The 26527-nt window shown below is 43.5% G+C and overlaps 1 protein-coding gene across 14 annotated transcripts in view; it reads left to right on the top strand.

Annotated features, from left to right (window-relative positions):
• Positions 1-26527, top strand: part of syngap1b (synaptic Ras GTPase activating protein 1b) — a 169968-nt gene that overhangs the window by 84850 nt on the left and 58591 nt on the right. Inside the window, exon 1 of one of the 14 annotated variants that reach the window (XM_030393296.1) lies at positions 6901-8884. The exons of the other annotated variants lie outside the window; for them this stretch is intronic. The gene's annotated coding sequence lies outside the window, so the exon portion shown is untranslated. Of the gene's footprint in view, positions 1-6900; positions 8885-26527 lie in introns of those variants that run through there. 14 annotated transcript variants of the gene reach the window in all.

Genomic DNA, 26527 nt, shown 5'->3' with positions numbered 1-26527 from the left:
AAATAGCGAATCCGAGAATGTTTTGTTTGCACCTCACACCTCGTGATGAGCGTTTCTTTGCAGCTTCTCTTGGAGGGAACAAACTTCATACGGACCTCGGTGTCCTTGCGCTTTGGAAAAGGGCCGTGTGTGTTGATGTAACGTGAGTGAAGATGCACAGGTCCTGATTTTGCCATCTGTTTGCCTGCAGAATTCCAGACTTGACGTGATGTTTTGAAGAAATAATTCATCTGTGGAGTTATTCTCTGCTTGGCTAAGAGTCTAGTTGAAGTCATCATCAAGTTTTTCTCCTTTTCCCCCCCAAATTCATCCTTGTGCCCTCCATTAACTCTGACTTAATATCTTAGCAAGGCAGTATAATTCATGAAAAAAGTAAGATGAATAACACTTAAGCCAAGGATTCATCAAGGGTAGCTCAGCTCTATTGCGAAAGCAGCACATTACTCCAGACTGCACAGCTCTGAATCTGAAATGATGATTTCTCCCCAGCCGTCCATGTCAGAGTGCAGGAGTACATCATTTCCTTCGAGGAGAACGCTCTCTCTCCTCGACGACTTGGAGAGTTTGCTTCCCACAAGGACGTACCTGAGCGGCGACTTGGCATCGCCGAATCTGATAGTCACCTCCTCAAATCCTTCCACATCTCCTGGCACAGCAGTAGTTGGCGAGGCACCGATGATTCACAAATGACTTTGCAATAACCGGATAGCTGAAAACAAGAGCTGCAGAGATGTGATTGTGTGGGTGGTCGATGCACCATTGGCAGGTGGCAGTATTTTAAAGGTTAAAAATGTGGGCTTTTATTTGGAAATGGTCTGATTTGAATCTGCAAAATGGCAGTGGAGAAAATATGAAATTCAGGTCTAAATAATGAAAAACAGAGACTATTGTTGATCTGATCCTGAGGACGGCTAAAACCTGTCCAGAACCGTCGACATTTGAGCAGTATGTTGCTGGAAAATGGCACGTTTCTAATTACAATCAGCCGGTGTGTCTCTGATTACCAGTGAGCTCCTGTTCCTAAACATGTCGACAGAATTGTCTTCTGTAAAACACCCAATAAAAGCCACTTCACCTAATTCTGCTGCACTCATTTGGTGTTGTACTCCTTAAAAACTTTGCAGTGGTTACTAGTTTATTAAGCGACAGAAACTCATATTATTGCATGAGTTTCTGTCCCTTGCACTTGCCAAATACAACCATTTACCGTTAACTGAAAGACAGGAAATAGCGTGGCAGTCACTGTTGGCTTGTGAAAATCTTGAATCCTGGTCTGTTGTTGTTTCAGCTTCAAAACGGGATAAAAAAAAAAAATTGCTCTTCTATCAGTCAAGAGCCTGTCAGGAACACGACTAAGAGTTATTTGTTATTTGTGCCAATCAATCCAGTAGATGTTGAGATATTTCACAGGATAAGGAAAATGTTTGGCCTGCTGGTGGAGCTGGGAGAAAAGTGAAGGGATCACAAAGAGTAATTGGGATTGATCGTCTGGACACCGCGGATATGATGTCTGCATCAGATTTCATGGCAATCCAATAGTTGTCCGTCGCCACCAAAGTGGGGGGCCGACCAGCCGACGGACTGACATCCCCATCCCTGGATCCTTGCTGTTGGCGTAGCCACGAACGTCTAACATTCTCTCTTAATGCCACAAGCTAGCGGTATGAATAAGCCCCCAGCTCTTGGCATTAAAAACGATATTACCCTGATGGACACACGGATACGCCCGTGGGTCATGTGCTGATGTTTGCGTGCGATGCCTGGTTTGGGCTGGTCTATTTTTAACACTCTCATGCTACAGCTAACGGCAACAGTGCACTTAAAAGTGTGTCTGAAAACAGTGAAACAGGCGATGCAGTAACAGAATCTTGATTCGTATTTCATCAGCATTGCACAGTTTGACAGGTCAATCTTATCTTCGCGAGCCCGGTGCGTAGCGCTGGACGGACTCGTTTGCATAAAGAAGATGTCGAGTCGCGATTATGCAAATTCAGATACGGCGACTGGTCCGTCAACTCGCCGTGGATCTCGCATCTCCTGCTCGTCATAGAAAATACTTTGCACTTTGACTACAGCTCAGGTCCCCGCTGCAGCCGTCAGCTCCATCTTTAGTCCCTATTAGAACAGCAACAAGTGCCTTTGACTCCGGTGTGCTGTATTTTGGGCAGCCATGATGGAGCGTGCACTGAATACACTGTCCGAATGACATCTGTTTATATCCTCTAAGCTGTTTTATGATATTTTATCATTTATTATGAATGCTGTCCAACTCCGATTGCAGCCTAATCGATCAGAGTGACCCTGCTGCCCCGATGGAGGTTAAAAAGAGAAGAAATATATACCCACGCTCACATGCCGGCTCCATCCCAGCCTGGCATCCTCTTCGCCTCGTCGTCATCCTGCCTTGGCATTAGGCCCAGCCAGGTGGCGGTGTGCTCCTGTCTAGTCCTGTCCTCCTTGTTCAGCCATCCATCATCCCGTCACATAATACAAGACTTTCTCTGTGGCACTTCTTACAATGCAATACCCGGCCTCCTCCCATCTCTCCATTTTCCTCCTCCAGCTCTTCAGGGGTCCGGCTGTCACAGTGTGTTTCCTGTTACAACTCTTCTGATTCCTTCCCTCCGCTGTCAGCCCAAACCTGCTGTTATCTATCCGTCCGAAACACGGAGGCAGACACAAGCTGGCGTCTGCTCGGCAGTTGTTCGGCTGGGGTTGGAGCCGATGGCACTCGGTCAAGTTGGGACTGATTGGGTGGAGATGGGGGATGGGGAGCGGGCATCGAGTAGGAATGGAAGTGTAAGAGCAGTTCCATCACGCATCGTAGCTCCCTGGGAGTTAGAAGATGGCTAATGAGGTTTTCGAGAGAGCATGTCAAAAACAAATTAGCACATTTATTATGAATAATGCTTTTTTTCTTGTATCTGCAGCCACGTTTTCTTTTAGTAATCAAATGAGCAAAATAGTCTCACAAGGGAAAATCAAAAATCAGCCTTTAGCATCGTGGCAGTCATTAATATGTGTATTCATCGCGTAAGGATGACTTTGTGTCAGGAGCAAAGAGCAAAAAGGGTTACAACAGAGCACCCGTCCTCAGGAATCTCTCACCGAGACAAAAGCACTCTTATAATGCAACAATTGTTCTGATATTTTTCCATTTAAATACAAAAAAGAGGGCATAGTTGTGGAAACAGGTGAGTTTTAACTGATTTCCAGTGGTTTAAAAGGTATGAAGCTTTCATGGGAAAGAAGTGAGCACCCCGCAGCTCTCACATCTAGACTGCTATTATGACTTTAACATAATGATAAACCTTTGAACATAATCATAATAAAGCATAAAACTTAATTGAATGTCAGGATTGAGTGCTTACGCTTTTAATAGAGTTATAAAGCAGTATTTTCTTTCACTTTCAAGTTTTCTTTTGATGATATCCTCGTTGGTCTTTCACATAAAAAAGAAAAAACACAGGAGTCTCAAGAGATTCATGACCAGAAGTTTTAACTATTCCAACTCTGCTTAAAGAAGATGTGTTTGGTTCCTGGCAGATTACTTTTAAGCCCTATGGTACCCATGAGCCTCGATCATCATCGCTAAAGCTTTAATAAATATCAAAGTCTGAAGGCTAAAGCTCAGCCGATTAGATGTTTCCTACCAGAATGCTCCTCTGGAGTCTCTGACGTCTGTCCTTAAAAGATGAGGTGAAAATTTTAAGAAAAACACTTTGAGCTTTGGGCTCTGAAATGTGAAGCTAACAGGGAAGTGCCTTTCAAATGGCCAGCAGGGGGGCAACTCAACTGGTTCCATAAAGAGGTCTGATTGTATGTAAGCTCATGAGAAATTGACGCTGCTTCACAGTTGATTTATTACGTCAGTCAACGGTTTCCTAAAGAGTTTATGGTCCCAATCACAAGTTTGAAGGTTTCTTCAACACAGCATGATGTTCATTTTCTAAATTATGGTTCTGTTTAGAGTAAAAAGATCACAATTGAAGGTTTGCATTTCTTTACAACGTTGTGTTTTCAGTTTCTCAGTGGAGCCCGACTGATATTTTTTGCAGTTTGCAGTTTTAGTCATATCCCAATTCTTTACCTCATGATATCGGTATCGGCATCAGCCCCTAAAAGTCTGAGTTCTCAGTCCGATTCTGTCAAGATATCATCCCAAGCTCCACCCTCTTGACCAAATTTGGTCGCTGCTGGTTCCAAGAAACAAAGAAGGCGACGGCTGTAATAGCAAACTCGAGGCTTCAGAACATTAGTCCGCAAACCAGTGGGTGACGTCACCCTCTTACTGGGAGGTAGATGAGATGGCTGATACCACTTTTACGTCTGTATGGTAATATAACACTCCCGCTAGTGGCCAGTTGTCTAAGCTTGGCATCAGTGTAGGAAACGGGGCTTAACAGTGAAAAACAAATACGATTAAATGTATTTATTAGTAAGCTTTAGAGGTGCTGGTAGGCAGATTTTTGCCAGGCTAGTTTGTTTCCTCGATTATTTATGCCATAATTTTGTTTTTCTTATCTAACTCTTGGCAAGAAACAAAAACAGAAGCCCGTTTCCTAGAAAGTTCTTATGTTGCGCCTCTGACTTTACATCTAAGAATAGATACTGTAGATGTTTTCTCGCACAGTCGCTCGTCATTTATACTGATGATTCATGCCCATCTAAGCCTGAAAGGTGCTTAAACTGGCAGTCCACACATTGTCTGCAACAGAATTGAGGGTCCTGGATGTATATAATTCCTTCTGATTTGCTACCCTGTTTCTTGCTCAAGAACACCTCGGCAGGATGAGTGTTTATCGTCCACCTTTTGCTGCTTTTCCGACAATCCTCTTTGCAGCGTCTCACCATGAGAACAGCAGTAAAACATGATTGGATTAATGCTGATGGGACAGGTTGGCTGCCTGACTTGCTTACATATGGATTACATGGGTAGGAATGGCGTGCATGTACAGGAGCTGCACAAGCTTCCAAATTCAATGTTGGTTTTAGGCAGATTGCACATGCAGCAAACTGAGAAGTGCTGGAAAAGGAGTGTGTGTGTGTGTGTGTGTGTGTGTGTGTGAAGGCTGCAGAGACTCACGTAGCAACGCGGCGTAAGAAGAAGACGTCGAAGAAGAAGAAAAGGCGACAGATGAGAGGAGAGGACAGAGGGAACAGGCGGAGGAGAGGAAAAGATTACTACCATAGTGCATCAGGCTTAGCTTCACATCCTTAATGGTAACCATGGAAATAATTATAGAGCAGACAGACAGGCTGTGTTGGAGAAAGAGAGGGAGAGTGAGAGAAAGAGGGACGCAGAGGGAAAAAAAGACAACGGGAGAGGAGGAGAGAAACAAAACCGTGGGGGGTAAAGTAGCTGAAATGTTTGTTGGAATCCCCCAAAAAAACCCCGTCGCTGCAGTCTGTGGTGAGACGGCGCGAGCGGGAATGTGGTGGAAGTTGAACCCACGTAGTGTCAGTTCTAACCACCTTCTCGCTGAATAGAGTTGACCAAACCTCCAGCCAGATATAAGTGTGTGTGTGTGCGTGTGTGTGTGTGCTCATGAATGAAGATTTCCACCACTTGCACGGAGGTCACACCATTTCTTTTCCGTCCACCTTCACGTCTCACCAGCGATAGACAAAAAAAAAGGACTCTGGCGCGGCGAGTACAGCCACATTACAGTGTCATCATACAAACGATGGTTTTAAAAAAAGTTCGCTTCGAACCCACGGTTGTCATGGAAACAGATCTAAGATACCCTTTACCCCTTTCTGGAAGTGCTGATTGCTTATCATTGCTGGGAAAAAGGAAAAAAAAAAAAGCCCAATCAATGGGAACGTCCTTAAGACTGAAATTATAAAGAACTTGATGTCAGAAACTGACCGAGATGTAGAATCAGGCGTTTGGTTGATTTGAGTAAATTGGATTGTGCGGCCCTGCTGGTTGTTGTATGGATTTCTGAGCAGTGCCTATATACTTCAGAGGCATGGAGAGGCATGTCAGCTGGTGGGGAAATTTATCAGGAGTCATGCGAGGCTCGGGTGAAAGAAATTAGCAGCCTGGTTTTTAATTTTGATCGGTCATGTTTTGGCCCCCCGCGGGTGTTTAACGCTGCGCACGGGCAGGTGGTAACACACACTGCTCAGCTCTGCCGACGTATATTGTGTGAGTAATAACATGCTCGCATGCTTCCCACACATTTGCCCCTGGCTTTGAACTCCACACTGCTGCTGTGTGGTGTGTGTGTGTGTGTGTGTGTCAGTAGAAGGTGAAAAGGGAAATGGAGAGGGGTTGAAGAGAGGAAGAAAGAGAGGATAAAAAGTGATCAAGGCTTCTTGCAGGGCTTAAAATCACTCCAGGTCCCAGCGGGGATCCAGCCAGCCCCACCCCTCCTAAACATCTCTCTCTCTCTCTCTCTCTCTCTCTCCCTCTCTCTCCCTCTCTCGCTCTCTTACACACTACTGGAAATGGAGAGAGAGAGAGAGAGAGAGGGAGAGAGGGAGCTAGAGAGGGAGATTGAAGCGCAGGACATCAGTGTGCTGCTGCTCCCTCCCTAAACTGTGCTGCTGTCCACCTGTGCAGGATTATCTGCGTCCAGGCAGCGGACAGGAGACGCCACCGCGTCCTGCGCTTTGCCGAGCGGATTACTTGTGGATGAACCGCCGTTCAGTGGGAAGGAAGACGAGGGACTAAGTTGCCATTATCGCCTCGTTTTTTCTTTCTTTCTTTCTTTTTTTTTTTTTTGTTGCGCTGCCTGTCAGCTGCTGGCACACGCTCAGTTTTTAGGCACTGCAGTTTTTAGACTACTTTATTCTGTGGCGTTCGCTTGTTTCTTGGCCACCAGCTCACTTCGTGTGTCTCTTTCTCTTCCCACATCGCTCTGTGTTTTTTTTTTTTTTTTTTTTTTTTTTTTTTGAGGGTGCCGGTCCACATCTCACCGCCTGCATTGGAAATTAAAGCTTCCGTTTTTAATTCTGCTCGCTGGCTGCCCCGTTGGAGGGGTCCGATCAGGATAAAAAATTTAAAAAAAAAGGCGCAGCAGCGGAGCGCGTCTCCTCCGCCTGTACGTTGGCGCACATACAGAGAGGCGGACGTATTGCGCACCGCACCGCACCGCTCCTTCACGCACACATGGGCACGGATACGCGCGCTCACACGCACGTGCGCACACACGAACGCACATCCAGGCACGCAGCTGTTTTCCCTCTGCGTGCACACCTCGCCTTTGATTGCCATTAAAACTGCAGTTTTGTCCCCCTGAGTCCACAGCAGAGGCGCGTTTTTTTACCTTTTCAACCCCAATCCATCCCGGGCAAGTTCATTTTTGACATGCACAAGGCGGACACCCACTAAGGAAACCATCGCAGAAAACATTCCCATCTAAAAGATGAGAGAAATTGGCCTCAGCGGATCTTCCGTCGGTCACCGGAATTGCGAGTGCAGGGTCGGGGCGGAGGGCACCGGGGAGAGAGGACAGGGAGAGGCCGGGGAGGAGGAGCTCTCAGCCGGACTGCCCGCCGCGGAACAGCCGCTGCTGCCGGTGCTCGAGAAGCAGGCTGCTGCTGCCGGGGGGAGGCGGGGGGAGGATGAACAGTGCCTCAGTGTGAAATTATAACACTCAGCTGGCTTTGGGAGTGTTTGTTTTTCTGTCGTTTTACCTCTCACTAATTAGTCTGAGGATGCGAGATAACGAACAGTGGCCTACTTAATAACTGTCATCTGTACTCTGATCAACGTGGCACTTTTGGGTCACCTTAAAGGTAAATTCAGCACTCTGGAGAAGTGAAGGTCTGCAGGCTCGAGTTTTTACCTGAGCAGTAAGGACATCCTCCCACTTTCACAGGCCACTTGCACCACTTTAACTTTTGTGTAATGGTTCCTCTTCTCTTTTTTTTTTTCTTGATAGCTTAAGGTGTTTGTAGTTGATAAGTCAGATTTACCCGAGAGAAAACTCGTAATAATATACCTGTAATCTTTATATAGGGACTTCTAGTGTGTCTGTGGTGCTCAGTAGTGAGTTTATGGTCACCATATTGCACTTGATGGTATTTTTTATGTCTTAAATATTGCTAGGCTATAATATTTCTTTAGAATCAATATATATATATAGTTTTCTGTGATATTTGTAAAGCAGTGTACTTTAAATTTATTATAAGACCACTATAGTTCTTTTTTCTAGTATACCTGAGGAGTTCACTTACTCTGAGATATATCCAGATATCTTGAAGGAGCCCTGTTTCCAGGTGCCTTGGCGGTGGAGGCTAGAGATTTATCATTTATTCATATAGCTATTTGTCTATGAAATATTTAAAGGTCGAGGATTGATTTAAGGGCCACCATTCATCCATTTGCAATATGGAAGGGTTTAGCTGCGTCTGGCTTTTGTAATGGAATCGATTTGACTGGCTTTGCATTAGTTTGAGTCCTCTTGATTCCCCCCTTTTTTTTCCTAGGCTAATTTGAGCGCCGACTATCCGAGCAATACTTCTCTCGTCTGGAACTCGAACACGGCCTTATAAAAAACCCCTCCAGAGGATTGTCACCCGCTAATCAGACAGTCAGACAGACACACGTGTGTCATGACACTTGTTGGCAGGTGCCGTTTGCAGATACACCAACACGCTCAGTTATTTATAGACGCTAATATCACTGTGTGCTTTTGGAGTATCGATTCAGATCCGGTGTCGATGCTCGGTGGAATGTAACGCAAAACTACGGAGCTGCTGCAGTTTCAAACAGACACCGAGACTCAGTGGAATACAGGCCGAAGTTCAGTGAATGCATCTCCAGTGTTAGCTGGCATCGGCTTACTGTGGGGGTCACATAGACTGGAAGCCCAGAGACATTGTCTCTAGAAGTCTGGACACAAAGCACAACAAGCCCCACCTGATCTAGGTAGGACATGTTCGACTTCTTATTTGACATTTGTTCCTCAAAAATAAATCATTTTTTATGTTCTTTTTGTCCAGAAAAACCATTAAAATCATGCAAAAGGTGTTACATGGTGCAGATTGTGCTTCTGAAACTGAAAATAGATTGCAATGACGTTAATAATGTTTAGCAGTGAGTGTACCTTCCATACCAGCAGTTGTGTTTTTCTGAGTGGGCGGTTCAATTTCACCAGCGTCTGCCATCTCATTTTTAAGATACAATCTGAGATTATTAACTGTACATAAAAACCAGGGTCTGAGAACGTGCAGGCTGTGAATACGCTGCCAACCTTCACTACTTGCACCCGTCTCTTGTCCAATGACATCACTTTTCTCCGTGTGTTTCTGTGGGGTTGTTCTGAAGCTCAGGAGCACAAACAGTCCTGCGCTTCCCACCGGCCGTCTCCTCCCTCACATGCACTGTGATATTCAAGCGAAAAAAAACTCTGCATAAAACGGTATTCATGTTGCTTTTATCGAGCTGGACGGTCCAGCTGATTTTTCAGAGCGTTCAATAATCTCTCCCAGAGCGAAAAGCTCAAAAATAAAAAAAGACTTCATGTACAGTAGATAATGTACTCTGACAAGCAACCAAGCCCGGCGGATCAGATCAGACTTGGCTTTCTTCTCTTTGCTGTAAAAATCAAACAAATTCCCAATGTGAAACAGTAGCTTGATCCAAAATTAGCCGTCTCTTTCTCTTCGCAGCGAGGCTGCAGTAGGTGCAGTTTGCAGAAAGAAGCGGAAAGACACTCGCTCGCTCTCCCCTCCCATCACCTCCCACTGAGGCAAAAGACAGTCAGCAGACAGTTTGACTGACAGCTCAGAACGATGCTCTCCTCGTTTACCTCGGATGCCCAAGACACAACACTAACATTGACAGCAAATAGCGGAGAAATGGCACCATCAATATTACCGGGATTCTGTGACATTATCACACTCATTTCTCTTAACCCAGCGTGAGAATTACTTTTCTGCCTGATTCAAACAAAATGCCAACTTGCCGGCGACAGATTTGCGCCCGTGACATCATGCAAAGTACTGCAAAGACAAAAAAAAAACAGACAGGGCAGAGAAATCATTTGTTTTCCACCAGCAGCTTGCAGATTCTGAGATACTAAAAAAACATTTTTTTCTTTTCTCTCAGGCAACTCAGCTCTGAGAATACAAAGGACTGTCCAGCATCTTGGTTTTCTGCCAACTTGGCTCCTCCTGCTCATGTAGAGTAGAAAAACTTGTGATCAGCAGTCAAAATGTCTCATGATCAGGATGTTGGCTGGTGCATCTCTCTCACAGTGTGTGTGTGTGTGTGTGTGCGTAGTTTTCTTCTTTTTTTTTTAGTTTTCTGTTACAGTAACTGATATTTGAAGGTTGCATCATTTAACTCTACATTTGAGTAAACCAGTGGTAGCATTTTTGTTTTTTTTTACTTTCAGCTGTTGTGTAACGTTCAACGTCAAGAGGATTTGACTTATTTATATAACAATGAGATTATTGCTATTTGCAGCCAGACTTTGCATTGCTTTTTCGATAGAGCTGAAATGATAAGATGACGGACAGCTGCAACAGTTAATCGATTAGTTGTCATCTGTTAAATGTATTTAAATTTAGCAGAAGCTTTTGTTTAATGAGACTTGTAGCAATTCATACACTGATGATGCAAGGTGCCGACCAGCACATCAGAAGCAGTTTGGGGTCCAAGGACACTTTGACATGCAGACCAAGGATCGAAATAGCAACCTTCTGATAACAAGACGCTGGCTCATAGCCGCCCTTCACATATTTGGTTAATCAGTTATACATTTGAATAATGTTTTTGGAAAAAAAGTCAAAATTCTCAGATTCCAGCTTTCATTAATGTGAATATGTGACAGTAAACTGAATGTCTTTGGTTTGTGGGCAAAACTAGTTGTTCGAGGATGTAATCTAAGGCTGTGGGAACAGCTGATCGGAACGATTGTTTTTTTTACATTTTTCCGCATGTTATAGACCAAAAAAGTAGCCAGTTGATCAAGAAACAAATCTGCAAAACATGAATCGCTTAAAGGGATACTCCAGTCATTTAGTAATGCACTTTTAAAGTTATGGAAAAAGACAGATTGTAGAAAAGAAAAAAAATTGAAGCAGCAATATCCTGAGTCTTTGTCCCTGGTAAAGAGAGCAATGACGCCACATCCGGGCTTCACCAAATTAGTTTCGTCCACGTCCATCAAATTCACAGACACTCCTCCTGTAATGGCTTTTTTATAAGTAGTTTTCAAGGCGTTTATCATGACGTTTTGTTCGACGGGACAGCTGAGAGAAATGACAGGAAATGGGACGAGAGAGAGGAAGTGATAAGCAGCAAAGGGCCACGGGTTGGACTCAAACTCCGGGCTGCTGCGGCGAGGACGCTCTGCACTGCAGCATCTCTTAATGGGACGCGTGCTCTACCGACTGAGCGACGGGGTGCCACGTCATGCCTCTTTAAAACTTTCTGGCCATAATCATTCTGTTCGGAGCTGTTTACTTGGTCCATGGTTTCAGTCCTCTCCGTCCCAGCATCTTTAAAGACATGCCTGGACAGCGGTCGCTCCTCAACACAACCCTCCTCAGTTGAGCTGTGACATGTATCGAGCGATCGGTCGAGGGCTTATGGGAAAAGAAGTTCATTAAGGGATGCTAAAATAGAAAAAATTGTAGGGCTGACCCAAAAGCTTCAAAGCTTCTGCCGTTGTCATGGTAATCAATGTCCAAATCAGCGTTCAAAGGAAGAAATCGTTGCGTCGGCTGAAGCGAGAAAGACTCAAAATGCTGATAAAGAGTGTGAGAAATGGAGCCTCTCCACGGTGTTTAAGCAGTCTCAGAACGTGCGCACTGTAAAACCAGCGAGGGAGAATTTCTGCTCCGCTTGCATAAATGTGCCCCGCCACGTTTGTGGCTGCGCAACACGCGCTCACTTGTCAAGTTGACTTTGGAGACACTGGCTGATGCTGCGCTTCCTGTCCGCATCCCTCAATGACCGTGATGTTGATAGCCTGCGTTGTGCCGCTTCCCTCTCATGTCGAAACTTTGAATATTTGAGAGCGACCTGCACTGACGATTCGAAGCAAAGCTGTTAGTCAGGGCAACCCTAAAAATATTGAATAAACTGAGCTAGTCATTAGATATACAGAACGCATAACCAACTGCTGAGACAGGCTGGATTTTTTTGTTCATTAGCATGTGATTTGAATACATTTTTGAAGTTGAGTTTTTTTCTTATTTCTGGAAGAGAATCTGTAAGGTCCAGTTTCATTTGGCTCTCCATGAGTCATGTTTCAAAAACCCTCGACGCTCACATCTTTCAAACTGCACACCTCCAGTTTATAACACACAGGCTTTCTGTTAAAAAATCGAAGTCACACACTGGGAGAAAAAAATTGGAAAACCTTAGAAAGATCCTCCACAGAAGCCACGAAAGACATTACACAACTGAGCGGCGCTCGTCATGATGAGAAATCTGAGTGCGCGGGTCACTTATCAAAACAAAAGTGCCAAATATTTGTTTGCCAGCTTCTGAAATGTGAGAATTTTGTGTTTGTCTCAGTTTTTATGATGATGATAATTGCAAATTGAATATCTTTTTGGGGTTTTCGGAGTGTTGGTTGGACAAAACAAAGCAAAAACAAGACCCTTTGACTTCTGGGAAATTGTGAAACCGAACAGTGAATCCAGATAATGAAAATGTTTCTTTGTTGCAGCTGTATTTGTCCGTGTCATCGTCAGATCCCCTCGCATTATCTAACATGGCTGCTCTTGGAAATGGATTCTGACACAGCAGACTTGTGGGCTCTGCAGATCACATGCATCATTCATGGAAACACAGTGTTGCTGTTTGCACACTGTCCATTAGTGATGTGTTCGTAGACTGAGGGGTCAGAGTTTGCAGGTAAACGCTGCTCGACATCTGCGCACATTTACCTCTTTCAGATCGGTCTGAACAGCCTCTGCAGAGCTTCATCATCATCCCGAGCGGCGACCAATCGCTCGTCCAGATAAATGTTATTCCCAAGTAATGAGACTCCTGTATGGAATGAAACCACCAAACCCGCCCCCCCCCCCCATTCGCAGCATTAGTGCCTTGCTTTTTTTTTTACCTGCTCGTTCTCCACATCTATACATTTTATGAATTATGTAATAATGAGAGTCCCCCCTGATGCAGCCGCTGCGTCGTACTTTAAACACAGGAGAGAGACCGCCTTACATTTCTAGTCACAGTTCACGGATCAAAAGCAAACAGGGAGCTAACCGGCGTTCTATCATAACAAAGGCAAACATACAAAAAGCCCTGAGCGTTTCAGCGCTATTAAGACACCCACTCCCTCTCCAGCCTCCATCTCTGGCTCTTGTGCTCCCTCCCTCTCTCCATCCAACTCCCCCTTCCTCAGTGCGACTCCCCCCCCCCCCCCTCGCCCTCCCTTCCCTTGTTACCGCTCCCACAGATGCATTTCCTCCATCTCTCCCTTCCTTTTTTCTCTCCATCAAGCTCTCTCTTTCTCTTTCTCTTTCTGTCGTCCTGTCTTCACTCCATACAGTCTTGCTCTCGCGCTGTCCCTCCTCCTCCTACACATACACTTACCCACCCACCCCTCTGCGCACACACACACACACGCACACACACACACAGTGCTCTTTTTTCTGTTTTTTTAACCAACCTCTTACTCATGTGTGTCTACATCCCTCCCTCCCACTCTTTTAACTCTGTCTCTCTCTCTCAGTTCTCTCAGAGGGTCTAAGCTGGAAGCGTTTGCCACCCACACATTCCCTCTTCAGCTTTCAGCTTGACATCAGATTTACATTCACAATGAGCAAGCGCAGCATTTCACATGTTGCCTAGCACATGGCTACGCACACAAACATGTGAACTCACGGGCGGCTTGTGTGCTCACGTTCGCCTGCATTACATCGTACTGTACGCGAGACGTAAGGTTTTGTTTTCTGCGTGCGTACACGCTGATCTGATGCTGCGGTTATTCGCCTGTAAACCAAAATGTCGATTGACAGAAAAAGCAATTCTGATTATCAGTTAATTAAACAAAGATCTAAAGCATATGCTGGCTCCAGCTTCGTAGCGGGGAGGATTTGCTGCTTTTCTCTATTTTGTCTGACTGTAAATGGAATATTTCTGTACTGAAGGACTGAAGGATGTCACCTTGGGCTCTCAAACAAATCGAAGGTGCATTTATGCCTGTTATCTGACATTTTATCAACAGTCCATCGAAGAAATTAAGAGATTCATTTATAAAGAAAGAACATTCAACACTCATCCGTCGAGTGTTTCTGATCTGACATTCAGACCCCGTTTATGCCCAGAGTTGAGGGAATGATTCAACATTTTGTTAAAGAAGAGAAGATGAAGACCACTCTCATGGCTTGGTAACTATGGCGCTGGAGTAAAGAACCATTAGCTGAGTTCTCATGAAGACAAGAGGGGGAACTCGCTGTCAAAAGTTCAAAAAGGCACCTGTCAACACCTTTAAAGCTCATTAATCAATAGCTTTATATGAATAGGATCTCACTCACAGATACCAGCCGTTTGAATACGCCAAAGTTTTCCATCCAACTGCATGCATTATTTACTACCTCACAGTGTTGGAGAAAATGAGAAAAGATGCCCGGATGCGTCCCCGTTATCCGGATCCAAACCACCAAAATTAATGGGCTCTATTCTGCGCTGAGAACCCGTCCTCCGCTCAGGTTTTATGGAAATCCGTGCAGCGGTTTTTGTGTAATCCTGCTGACAAACCAACCAGCGAACAAACGAACAAACACATGCATAACCATCTTGGCGGAGGTAATTAGTGAGCTTAAGAGTTTTGGTAGCTGTGTTTTTTAAACTTTGGACACGGCGAGGCTCGTCACGCTTAGCCGGACCTCTGGTTTGTTTGTGTTTATTAAAACCAATCATGATTATCTTGAGCAGCGTTAAACCCAGTAAGCACTGCAGCGATGGTGCTCCTGCATAATATTGTCAGGGACTTGTTTTGCGTGAAGCGGAGGTGAGCTCTGGCATTAAAACGGCTAAATCCTTGCAAAACAAAAAGGTAAGAACTGCTAGTTTATTGGGTCCACACTGTTAGCAACCACGCTAGGGTTAAGGCACCCCGCCATTTTCAGCATGTACAGGTAGGCTGCTAGCTCGGAGGTGGTTGCTGTTGCTCGTAGCGACATGGATTTTGAAAACAGTAACACACGGACAGTGGAAGGGATGACAGTGCTGCCTGAAATAGACGCCTAATGGCAGGTTTATACCACCAGTTTACATCCGATGAGTCAGACTAGAGCAAGGCTAGCAGTTTCCCCCCCCCGCTGCCAGTCTTTATTCCTATTTCTTCTTTGCTCCCGCTTCATATTCAGCATGCCGATATTGAGAATAATATTGTTTTTTTGTCTTTTTTTTTTTTTTCATTTGACTCTCGGCAAGGAAGCAAATGAGTGTACTTTCAAAATGTCAAACTATTCCTTGAACATGTGATTTTGGATCTGGATCTGTGTAAGCGTGTTGCTGCAAGGTGTTTCAACGCACACAGGACGCTTTGCAATCGCAAGGCTTTCGTATGAGCCAGACCACATCTGTGGACGGTCTTTACATCACGATCAGATCTCAGCCAGGCATTAATCTGCACAGTTAGCCCCATTCCTGAAGAGTCACTTAAAACCAGGCTGGAAAGCAGCTACTCACTGCCCTCTCTCACCCTCTCGAACTCGTGGGTGTGCTAAGAAGTGTGCTTTATCGAACCTTTAACCACCCCCTTGAAGGTGAAAAGTTAAACCTCTTGAGGGCCGAGCTGCCTCCTCCTTCTCGAGCGAAACCCGGCAAAATGCCCCTTTCCTCTGACCTGGCACGCTCCATGTTTGTTAACCAGTCCACAAGATGACCCACTAATAATACCAGGTGTCAGTGCGAATGCAGACGATTAGATATCATTAGCTGTGTCCAAAAAAGAAACCCTTCTTCATACACTACTCTCTACATAATAGACCCTCAATGATTCACGGTCTTTTTGCATCATGGCAGCATTAACGTCAGACAGCTGTAGTGGCGCACAGCTGTAATTTTCACATCTCTAAAAATGGGACACATCACATGTTGATACCACACTCCGGTTGCGATGACAGCGATCTGACCAGCGTTGTTTGTTCCACATGACTCGACACATCTTCTTCGTCATGAATGAGTCTCTTAATTGGCGTGCACTCTAACCCTCCTTTTTTCTGAGCGATATTGCAACACAGCAGTGGTAAGAAAGAGCAACTTGCGCAGTGCTATCACGGCGCGCGGTTGATTTATTAAGGCGCTAAATTGAAGAGACAAGCACGTCTACCTGCCGCGTGACCCCAGTCAGGCTGAATCCCAACCTCCCCACGACACGATGAATCCTTTTTCAAGCCTTTACATCATCTCTAAACAATAGTTACATAATTGCATTTTTAAAACAGGTAGAGCGAGCGAATGGGAACGCGTCCTCAGACTGTCTGCTAGCGCCGCCGCGTCAGTCATCAGCAGTGATCTTAAGAATAATTAAGCTGTTTAAATGATTTACTGGGATCCATCAAGTCTGTGTGAATGCAGAGATCATTCCTTTGCTGGGTATATGTGTGTGTGTGCATGTGTGTGTGTGTGTGTGTGTGTGTGTGCATGTGTGGATGCGTAGCGGTACTCCATATAGTATGCATGCAGGAACACCAGAGCTCCTTCTCTATTCAGAGCTTTGTTGTATAGTATGTTTGAAACTAAAATGTACGGTACTTCAGGAAGAGGAAAAAAAAAAAAAAAAAAAGGTTCCCATGGCAACGAAACACAGAGCCTGGGTTGGGATCAAGAAGAGAGTGAGAAATAGATTTAAATGGATGTGTCCGGGCCGATGCTTTTGTTAACGCTTTAATAAAAAAAGGAACGCTTAATGACAGTTAATGTGCGAATTCAAGTGTTATGAAAGAAGACAGAGATCACGCCGTTCCTTCCTTTCTTCTTTTTTCTTTCTCCTCCGCTCAATACCCTCCGCTGTCTCCACCCATCTCACATTCTTCCATAAAGACTGTGGATCAGATGATTTTATACACTTGGTTCTGAATGAGTCTTTTGCGCACTGCTGCCGCCCACATTTCTCCACTCGGCGCATGTTAAGTGTAGAAAAAGGAGCAGGTACGGGTGGATTATGTTTGAGAAGAGAGATTTTGGTTCTGTATGCAAGTTTAAGAGTGCGATTTTTTTTTTGCCGAAATGAGAAATCTGCTCCCGGTGCCTGCTCTTACCAAATAATAGATAATGCAGCGTGTGGAGTACGTCCAGGTGCATGTTAAAAGTACAGGAGCGCGTAAATGCTTCAAGTGTTGTGCAAGTCGCCGTGTCGTCCACTTCCAACCATGAGGTGACAAAAAACACGTAATGGCCAGGTCACTTAACTCTCAACAAAACCCTTGACGGTGCTGTTGTGATTGACGCCATTTTCAAGCATCTTCTAGTTTGAGAAGAGAAAATGTCAGCAGGTGTCACCGTCAGAGAAAAACGGAGGGGATGTTTAGCCCGGGGAGTGAGTGTCAGTAGTCAATCTGTCCGTCAAGACAGAAGCAGGATGATGTTTGTATGTACAGCACATGTATAAACAGAGGATGACAATGACGTGATGAGTGCTTGGTATTGTAGTTGTAGCTGAAGGGAACAAGAGATTGAATGTAAGCGGGGCAGCATTTTCTTCCTTTAGACAGCACTTGGTGATTCAAGGATTAAAGATAACAGTGAAGATCCGGTTGAATATGAATTGAATCTTTATAGTTTAAAGGTGTATTCTTACCTGAATACGTCAGGTCTGTCTGTCTCACCCACCAGCAACAAGTGGATTTGGAGTCTGGTTGCTATGAACAACGGACGTAATGTTACAGTACAACAGCGTCGAGAGCTGTTTGTCTCCTTGAAGTTATATCTTATATTAATTAAATGTTTGTTGGGGACAAGAGTCAGGAAGAAAACAGTCGAGAGAGCTGATGATCGGGGATCGTTTTGATTCTATTAAATTTGATTTACATCCACTGTTAAAAGACAGAAATCTTTTCAGGTAGGCTTGCAAATTTTACGCAATGTATTAATTTGATGGTCAGCTGCCACCAATTTATCATTGAAATATGTTGAATGTATTTAAATAAGAAAAGTGTTTTAACCAATGATATGACCTATGTTTGATGCATAATCAAAGTGAGCTACATTAGGAGTATATACTAAGTCACTTGAATGATGATGATGATGATTTTAATCGTCTGTCGCTATTTAACATCCAGCCCAACAAATTTCAAATTATATTAAGGCTGCCGAATGGCTCAAATATCGTGATATCAGTTACAAATTAATATAGTATGTGCTGCTTGTCAAAGACTTGATTGGAAATTTGAATCGATAATTTTGCAGTTTCATCATTTCGCATTTATTCTGTCATATCTGAATGAACATTGATATTCCTTTTTTTTTTTTATTAGCGCCTAGAAACTATTTTAAAGACTGCTATTTTCTTTTTTAGAGTGACCACAGTGTGTCACATCTGTCAGGGATCTTCCTGGCTAATTTACAGCTGCTTCACTTTACGTTACCACACTTTCCTGACCACCTTTCTGTTTTTTCCAGGCATTTCTCGTTGCCTCTTTCTTTCCTTCCAGCACTTCACTTGGAGTGTTTGGTCGTATACTGTAAATAGAATCGGTGCAGTACAGTAGCTTTACATGTTCAGCCAGCGCCGGTAAGCCGGAGGATCCTGTTCTCTGCGCCTCTTTATGGCGTTCTCTGTCCTGGTTTCACCAGAAAATCTCTCTTTTACTGTACGAGCAGAAGGAGGAGAGACATGTGTTACTGACCAAACACTTCATAACAGTGATTACTGTTGGAATATAAAGCTATTTAACACGTATTCCTAAGAAAAACAACACTTACAACAGCTTTGATGATAGATGCATTTATTTATTCATTTATTACATAAACCAACAAGTAAATGATGTATTTTAACAGACTGCTCTGTAGTTACAGATAAGGACATTGTCGCTGTATGTGATGTTTGTATATTGCCGTGTGTTTTTATTGCATGTTTGCACACGGCTGTATTTAGCTGCATTAATTGCCGGGAGCGTTCATCCTCCCTGCACTGGCTGCTGCCGCTGCAGCTGTTCAGCACAGAAAAAAAAAAAAACATCCCGTGCTCCCTGTAAGTGTTGCAGACCTATGTGTCCTCAAATTATAGCCATGATTTATACTCTGTATACTGTAAGTCAAGTGTAATCTGCCCTCTGTGGCCAATCCTCCAAATTACAAGAGAGAGGATTAGTCTGCCCCCCCTCCCAGATCTCTACCCTCAGTGTGATTCGATACAGGAGAGTGCGAATACAAGCAGACAGTGTGTTCTCACTGGGAAAGTCTAGAAATATGATGTTTTGGAGGTCAAACTGCATTTAAATCCCAACACTGCTCCGGAGTCTCTTTGGAGATTAGGAAAGTAAATGCTTACATGGCGCGGGGGATTCTTGCTCAGCGGTTTTTGAATGGAATGTAATGTGAAACACAAACGCCTGCGAGTGGCTCCCATAAACATAATGCTTAGTCAGACGGTTTATTTGCTTGTGAACAGTAATCATCATGGATTTTGTTTTTTTGCTGTTTACAGACCACTTGATAATTTAACAACACACTGTAAATTTGTTTTCCGTAAAATCATCAAATTAATTTACCCATCTGTCATCGTTAATTAGACTTGTTTAGTTTTTATCTTTTGGATGGTTCACTTAGTAGGGCTGTACCCAAATTAGAGATGCAGCAGTAACATTTACCTGCACGCTAATAAACCGCTCACTTTGTGATTTATAAAGTTACCAGATTATTCAAGCATAATGCGAAAGTGCTTTATCGGATAAAAGCCGATATTGAATTATGAGGAATCTGATAAACACACCTAGTTTTTTGCCCAATATTCAGTTTTATTTGGCGCATATATCTCTTTAATCCGGTTTCTTTCGTCACTTAATTGGTATTGTTTTGCAAACTTAACAAATCTCACATAAGGAATGCCCTGACCAGCATAGACGTCGACGTTGATGATGTTGTGAGGGTGAAAAAGAACCAAACTGTTTTACGTCGTGCACTTTGAAATAAATCCAACTTCCAACTGAATCACGTTAACCCGTTTATTTTCTCATTATCGCATTACTAAAGTGCATGTTAACGCTTCATAACCTGTTTATTCCCAGTTACGTGATTATTGTGGTCATGTAAACGTGCTCACTGATTAGTCTGTTTGTCATTCAAAAGAAAATAAGTGGCCAACATGGCATCATCGATCAATTGTTTCAGTCATTGATCATGCAAACACATCAAACATTTTCTGGCCCCAGCTTCTTCAGTATAAGAATTTGCTTCTTTCTTTTTCTTTTGTGATAGTAAATGAAGAGTCTTTGGGATTTGGACTGTTGGTCAGCCAAATGAAGCAACTTAAAGCATCACTTTGGGATCTGGGAAATTGTAATGAGCAATTTTCAGAATTTTGAGACATTTTATAGACAAAACATTAAATCTGTTAATCATGAAAACGGCGGATAATGAAAGTAATTGTCTGTTACAGCCTTAACCCAAAACTCTGATCTCTTATGTGTAAACATCGTATTTACAGACAGTCAAAGAAAAAGACAACGTGTGTCCTGGTGATCGTCACCATGAGGAGTCTCCTTGAAGTGGAGCTAGCTGATTTTGCTAGCATTCGATGGAGTTGTGTTGCCTTCAGTTTCCCTCAAAACTTTGTAAAAGTTAAGAGCTGGCTTCTTCATGAATTGTTCCAATGATCATTTTTAGGTGGCAGTCCTGGTGAGTAGTCATATCACACCCCATAAAATAGAATGCTCTGACAAAGGCTCAGTGCCAAAACACGTAAGAATTTAGCTTTATTATTTGAGCACAAAAAGCAAGTGAACAGTGAGTGTTTTGTCCCTCTTGACACGCTACACGTACGATACAAAAGTAGGTGTTTTTGTAGTTCACACTTTCTGTACTTTTGGGGTAAGAAAATTAAATCTGCGACAACCTAAAGGAGACAAAGACTTGGTAGGTTTCCAACCGGAATCAGGACTTCCATCCCAATGAAACCCTCCACTGGAGGATGTAATAAAACACGTGCTCTCTGAAAGTCCAGATTGGCACCAACAGGAGTCACCCTAAGGGTTCGTACAGTACACCGACTCACAGGCGGCCCGTCTTTTCTGAGCTCACTGTCTATAGCTAAACCCACAGTGGTTTTTTTTTTTACTCTAAGACTGATGACAGTTGAGTCCTAAATCACCACTCTCCCCTTGGCACAATCTGCTCCTGCAGGAGAAACTAATTAGTTTGGGAAACAACATATTCTGAAGTGGATTTCGATACCACTGTTCTGAGGCCTTTTAATTGAGATGGCTACAGTTATGATGCATCATAATGATGGCAAAACCTCCAGCCGTACGGGGCATCACCCATGATAATTGCTGTTAATTAACACTTCTTGCGGAGTAACAAACACCTAAGAAACTGTGAGCACCACTGTGAGCGAGTGACGGCAGCCAGGCAAGATGAATGAACAATATTTGTAGAAAGTTCACGAACTCAGAACTCATTCAACACCTCTCAACTAAACACGATCGATTCTTGGAACGGTTTCGCCAAAAACAGGAGCAGGAGCAGATCTTCCTCTCACATTTTTCACACTTGCAGTCTATCGAGCAGAGATGAATATTCAGGGAAATCTGCACCACTGATTTCAAACCCTCATCAGGTAGACTTTCGTTCCAAGGTTGAAAAATAAGACATCTAAGAAAGACGTCACAAAAATCCTCATCCTGGCTCCTCCGGTAGACGTCTTCTGATGTTAATTGAGGTTTAATAGGATATGTTTTAGCCGGTTGGTAAAGTCCATCATCCATCTGACGTGAACCAAGTTTTTACACAGGTAGCAGAGTTGTACTTAATGATTTCCCTTAGGTGCACCCAATGATACACTTTTTTTTAAACTTTTAGATAAATTCTGTAGATTATTACAAATGGGAATAAAGTTTTTATTTTGTGCATGTCCATCTAAAGTTGTTTCACCCCGGAGCCCTGCAGTCACAAGAGTCCTCTGGTGACGCGTTTGAATCCTTGAATCCAGCCCGGTTCAGCATCCAGCAGTTTTATAATGACCCTTTTCTAATGTTCTGTCCTTCTGGGAAAAAAACAGCTCCTCGCCCGAGTACAAATGCATCCAGTTTTGCCACTTCTTCTTCTTTCTCTTCTTCTTCTTCTTCGTCTTCGTCCTCTTCTCATTTGTCCCCTTCTTTTCTTCTTTTATTTTTCCTTCTTCTCCTTCTTCTTCTTCTTCTCCTTCGTCTCCTTCTCCATCTCCTTCTTCTTCTTCCAAAGAAAAATGTGTCTTGTTTCACAAACTTGTTGAATGTTAGATATATTACAGCAACATTGGCATGAAAAAAAAAACGCTCTTCGGCTGAGTACACATGCATCAAGATTTGCCCCTTCTTCTTCTTCTTCTCCTTCTCCTTTCATTTGTCCCCTTCTTTTCTTGTTCTTTTTCTTCTTATTCTTCCTCTTTTTCTCCTTTTCTTTCTCATTTGTCCCCTTCTTTTCTTCTTCTTCTTCGTCTTTTCCTTCTCCTCCTTCGCCTCCTTCTCCATCTCTTTCTTCTTGTTCTCCTTCTTCCTCTTATTCTCATTTGTCCCCTTCTTTTCTTCGTTTTCTTTTCCTTCTCCGTCGTCTTCTTCTTCTTCTTCTTCTCCTTCTTCCTCTTCTTCTACTTCTCCTTTCATTTGTCCCCTTCTTTTCTTCTTCTTCTTCTTTTCCTTCTTCTTCCTCTTCTTCTCCTTCCCCTCCTTCTTCTCCTTCTTCTTCTTCTTTACTGCTGTTGAGTTTAATAATGATTAGTGTCCACTTAAGTTTCCTTACCGCTATCTGCTCGGCTGGTCCCTTTACTCCCGGTTCCTGATTGTGGCTGCATGTGTGAAAAGTGAAAATTAATAGCAGTGCTTGAAAAGTTATCCCAGCAATTTACTGGGAACTGTGATGGAAAGAGGCTGAAGACTCTTGAAAATGTTCAGAGTAACTTTGCGCCAATCTTCCTGTACGCATATTTTTACATTTTAGAAAGTTTGCCATTATGTAATCCTTTTACATAGAATTACAAACAATTTTCAAAATTGCGCCTTTATACCTCTGATTGGAGCAAGACGTTGAGTTTCTCCGGTGCTTTATCTCTAACCTTGTCTGCTCTCTCAGATTTAATTTCGAAGACTCTTCCACCAGTCGCTCGTCCAGCCTACAGAGTTTGATGCGGTAGTTTAAAGCTGTGTATTTTGGGCAAAGAGACACTGGCATGTTTTGATGTCTTGGCGGAGTGAAAGAAAGAAAAAAAACAAAAACACCATTGTGGTCATCTTTCTCCCTCTCTGTGTGGGCTGGACGAAATGTTAGGCTTGCAGACAGAAGGACGGGCAGGTTTTTTCGCGGTGAAAAGATTGCCATTTGGACAGGTAAATGAAAGAAATCGAAAAGGACAGGGGCGATGAGGATAAAAGAGGAATACAGATAAAGGTAATAGGGAGAAAATGGAGGGTTCTAGATGCCACACAAATGTGAAAAGGGAGCGAGGGAGAGGATGGTATGAAAGCAGGAAGAGGGTGCAAGACGGAGAAAGAAATGAAAGAGAGAGAGGAGAGAGATCAGGGGCTGAAGAGAGGTAGAGGGATAAATGCACTATTTGAATTATGTAAAATAGCTGCGTGGGAGAGAGGAGGTGTGTGTGTGTGTGTGTGTGTGTGTGTGTCGGAGTGTGAGTGTGACTGTGTGACAGAAGAGGCTGAGAGAAGGAAAGAGCAGAGACGAGACAGCATGATCAACACGAGGAGTCGGGGTGAGATCGGCTTCAATGCTCGAAAAATAGACGGGAAATGAGAAGCAACTTACATTTCTCCGTTATCACACTGTAGATATTTTTCTTTGATGGGGTCACGCAGGGAGGAAAAGGAAAAATAATACAAGGAAAGGGGGGGGGGGAACAAAAAAGGTGCAGAGATGTAAAGTCGGCTTTGATATCATCCTGCTGGAGTTTGGCGACGATATGAATGATTATCTAAGCAGGGCTCCTACACAGGTGGTCACGGCGGCTTTATTAGACGCAGGATTGCTTCGTCTTCGTCTGGTCCAGTCCGTCTGAAACATCACAGCAACTGTAGGATGAGTTGCCAAGACATTTTTTGCACAGTGATCCCAACGACTTTCATCAGGTGCAGGGCTGCAGATCTTTGCACAGACGAACATGATTCCCAAGACTGTGATTCCTAAAGACTGACTCTTCCTCTTGCTCCGCCGTGAGGTTGATATTTGTGGTTTTACGTGACATTTCTCTACATCTCTAACTCATGTTAACCTCAGGATGAACTGTAATCAAACCTCAAATACCTTCAAAAACAAGTAACATTAACTGATTAAACATGAATGAACCGACAATCGGCACAAATACTCAATAAAGAAGTTGTTATCAAAGATATCAGAATAAACTGCAAAATGCTGGTATTACGCAATATATAAGATAAAATTAATCTGTAATTTGAAATACAAACTAGTTGGTATTCTTAATCATTCACAGGACTTAATCTGTCCTTCACTCCAAAAGTAGCTCACTCTGATTTGGTATCAAACATACACACTCATTACATAACTTATTTAGTACATTATGAAGAACCAATAATCGATTGTTAAGGCAGCCGACTATCAATTAAAGCCAACTGGAATTTGCACCCCTGCTGTCAGCTGCACTTGAAACAGAAACATAGTTTGGACCAGCGTGTGATATGAAACCTTGTCAAACTCTGACAGTTATTCATTTTTTAAAGGTTCGTCCTGTTCCCATTTAATGGCACGCTGCTATTTTGGTGACGAACATGTTTGAATAAGATTCGGTGGCAGCGTTGTGTTTCCGTGTCCATGCAGCTGAGGTCAGAACAGCTTCACTGTGCCGCGGTGGACGCCAACTTGTAAGCCAATAAGGACATCTGTCAGCCGAGCGGTCGAGACGAATGCTGAACAACCACAGTTGTCCTTGGTTTGATTCTGCCCGGGGACCCTTGTTACCCCTCGCTTTCTCCTTCTCTCCCCTCACGTCCGGTCTGTATCTTTGTTGTCACTGTTATTTGAAGGCAAAAATGCTCAAATATTAAAATGATTAAATAAAATAAAGCAAAATAGGAGAAATATCAATATTTACCAGCCGAATGCTCCTAAGAATTTGTCTTGTGCAGAAATAATAAGTTTGCTTCTTTTTTTCTGCGTGTGACCAATTCATTTTCTTTTCATCTTGATGCTATTATTATTTTTTATAGCAAATATATTCATGAAGCACAGCTGCCACAACAGCGCAGCAGTTCCAAAACGAACTAAATTATTGAAAAAGTCTTCCAGAATTTAAAACACTCTCATCGGACGGTCGGTATTTCGGTCCAGCTGCATGCTGCAGTGTCCTTCGGCACGATACTGAACCTCAAATTGTTCCTGATGATTCTTCAAGAGTGACGTGTGTTGACAAGTGCTTTGAGTCGTCAGGAGAAAGTGCTATAAAGATGCAGACCATTGAACATATAATTTTAAAAAAAACTTCAAATAAAGCTTCACAAAAAAAGGAGTTAAGAGGAAAATGTATATGGGCTTACTGACATTTAAAAACAAGCCTATAAAGAAAGTTAAAGCAATAAAAACATTGACGTTTGAATTCCTCTCTGAAGGTGGCCAAAGTCAGACAAACCAATACATCCTCAGTGTGTCGCAAGTGTGTCTCGATTTCATAACATCATGCAGAGCGGACGAGCCCGGAACTGTTTAATGATTTATAGACAGGCAGTGAGATTTGTAATTCTGTGAAACACGTGGACCATTCGTGGCGTTCGCAAATGTCACTTTCATCATCCTGTGCATGTGGAGGAATCTGCCTGGAGGACACTGGCGCAGAGACAGACATGAAGTACTGACATTTTATTGAGTTTAAGGACAACAGGGGAGATAACATGGAGATATATATAAAACACATACCGGCCGAAAACAGGCAATAACTGTACATGAACATTTACACCATCACCGTCATCCATCAAGCGTAGGACAGGAGTTTATTCCCTTACTGACCAAATCAGTGCATTAGGTCGTCGGTAGTCAATAAAGGCTTTGTTTGTCCGATGTTCAATCCTCTCTATCCACGCTTCTCCCGGTCCCTGCCCTCAACATGCACGCTGTTAACATTCGCCTCATCTGACGTCCAGACAGGAAATCCATCTCTCCGATAGTCTCTCTCCCACTCCGTCAACCTCCTATCCTCCGTGGACGAAGGTGTATTTAAGTTGGTGTGTGTGTGTGTGTGTGTGTGTGTGTGTGTAGCAGCAGTGCCGGTGGATGGGTGTGACCCTGCACGGTTTTATTTCTGCCTCGCTCACCTTTGACATCCATCTATCTCTCATATTCCTCCGTGCCGTCTTTCATTCCTTCAGGCAGACTGTCAATAACAGCTCTCCCGCTGCTGTTGATTTCCACAATGGCCCCGTCTTTTTCTCTCCCCTC

Source organism: Sparus aurata, chromosome 17, assembly GCF_900880675.1.
Source record: "Sparus aurata chromosome 17, fSpaAur1.1, whole genome shotgun sequence".
Taxonomy (NCBI): domain Eukaryota; kingdom Metazoa; phylum Chordata; class Actinopteri; order Spariformes; family Sparidae; genus Sparus; species Sparus aurata.
The sequence above is the reverse complement of the archived record's forward strand: the minus strand, read 5'-3'. Positions and strand labels throughout refer to the sequence as shown.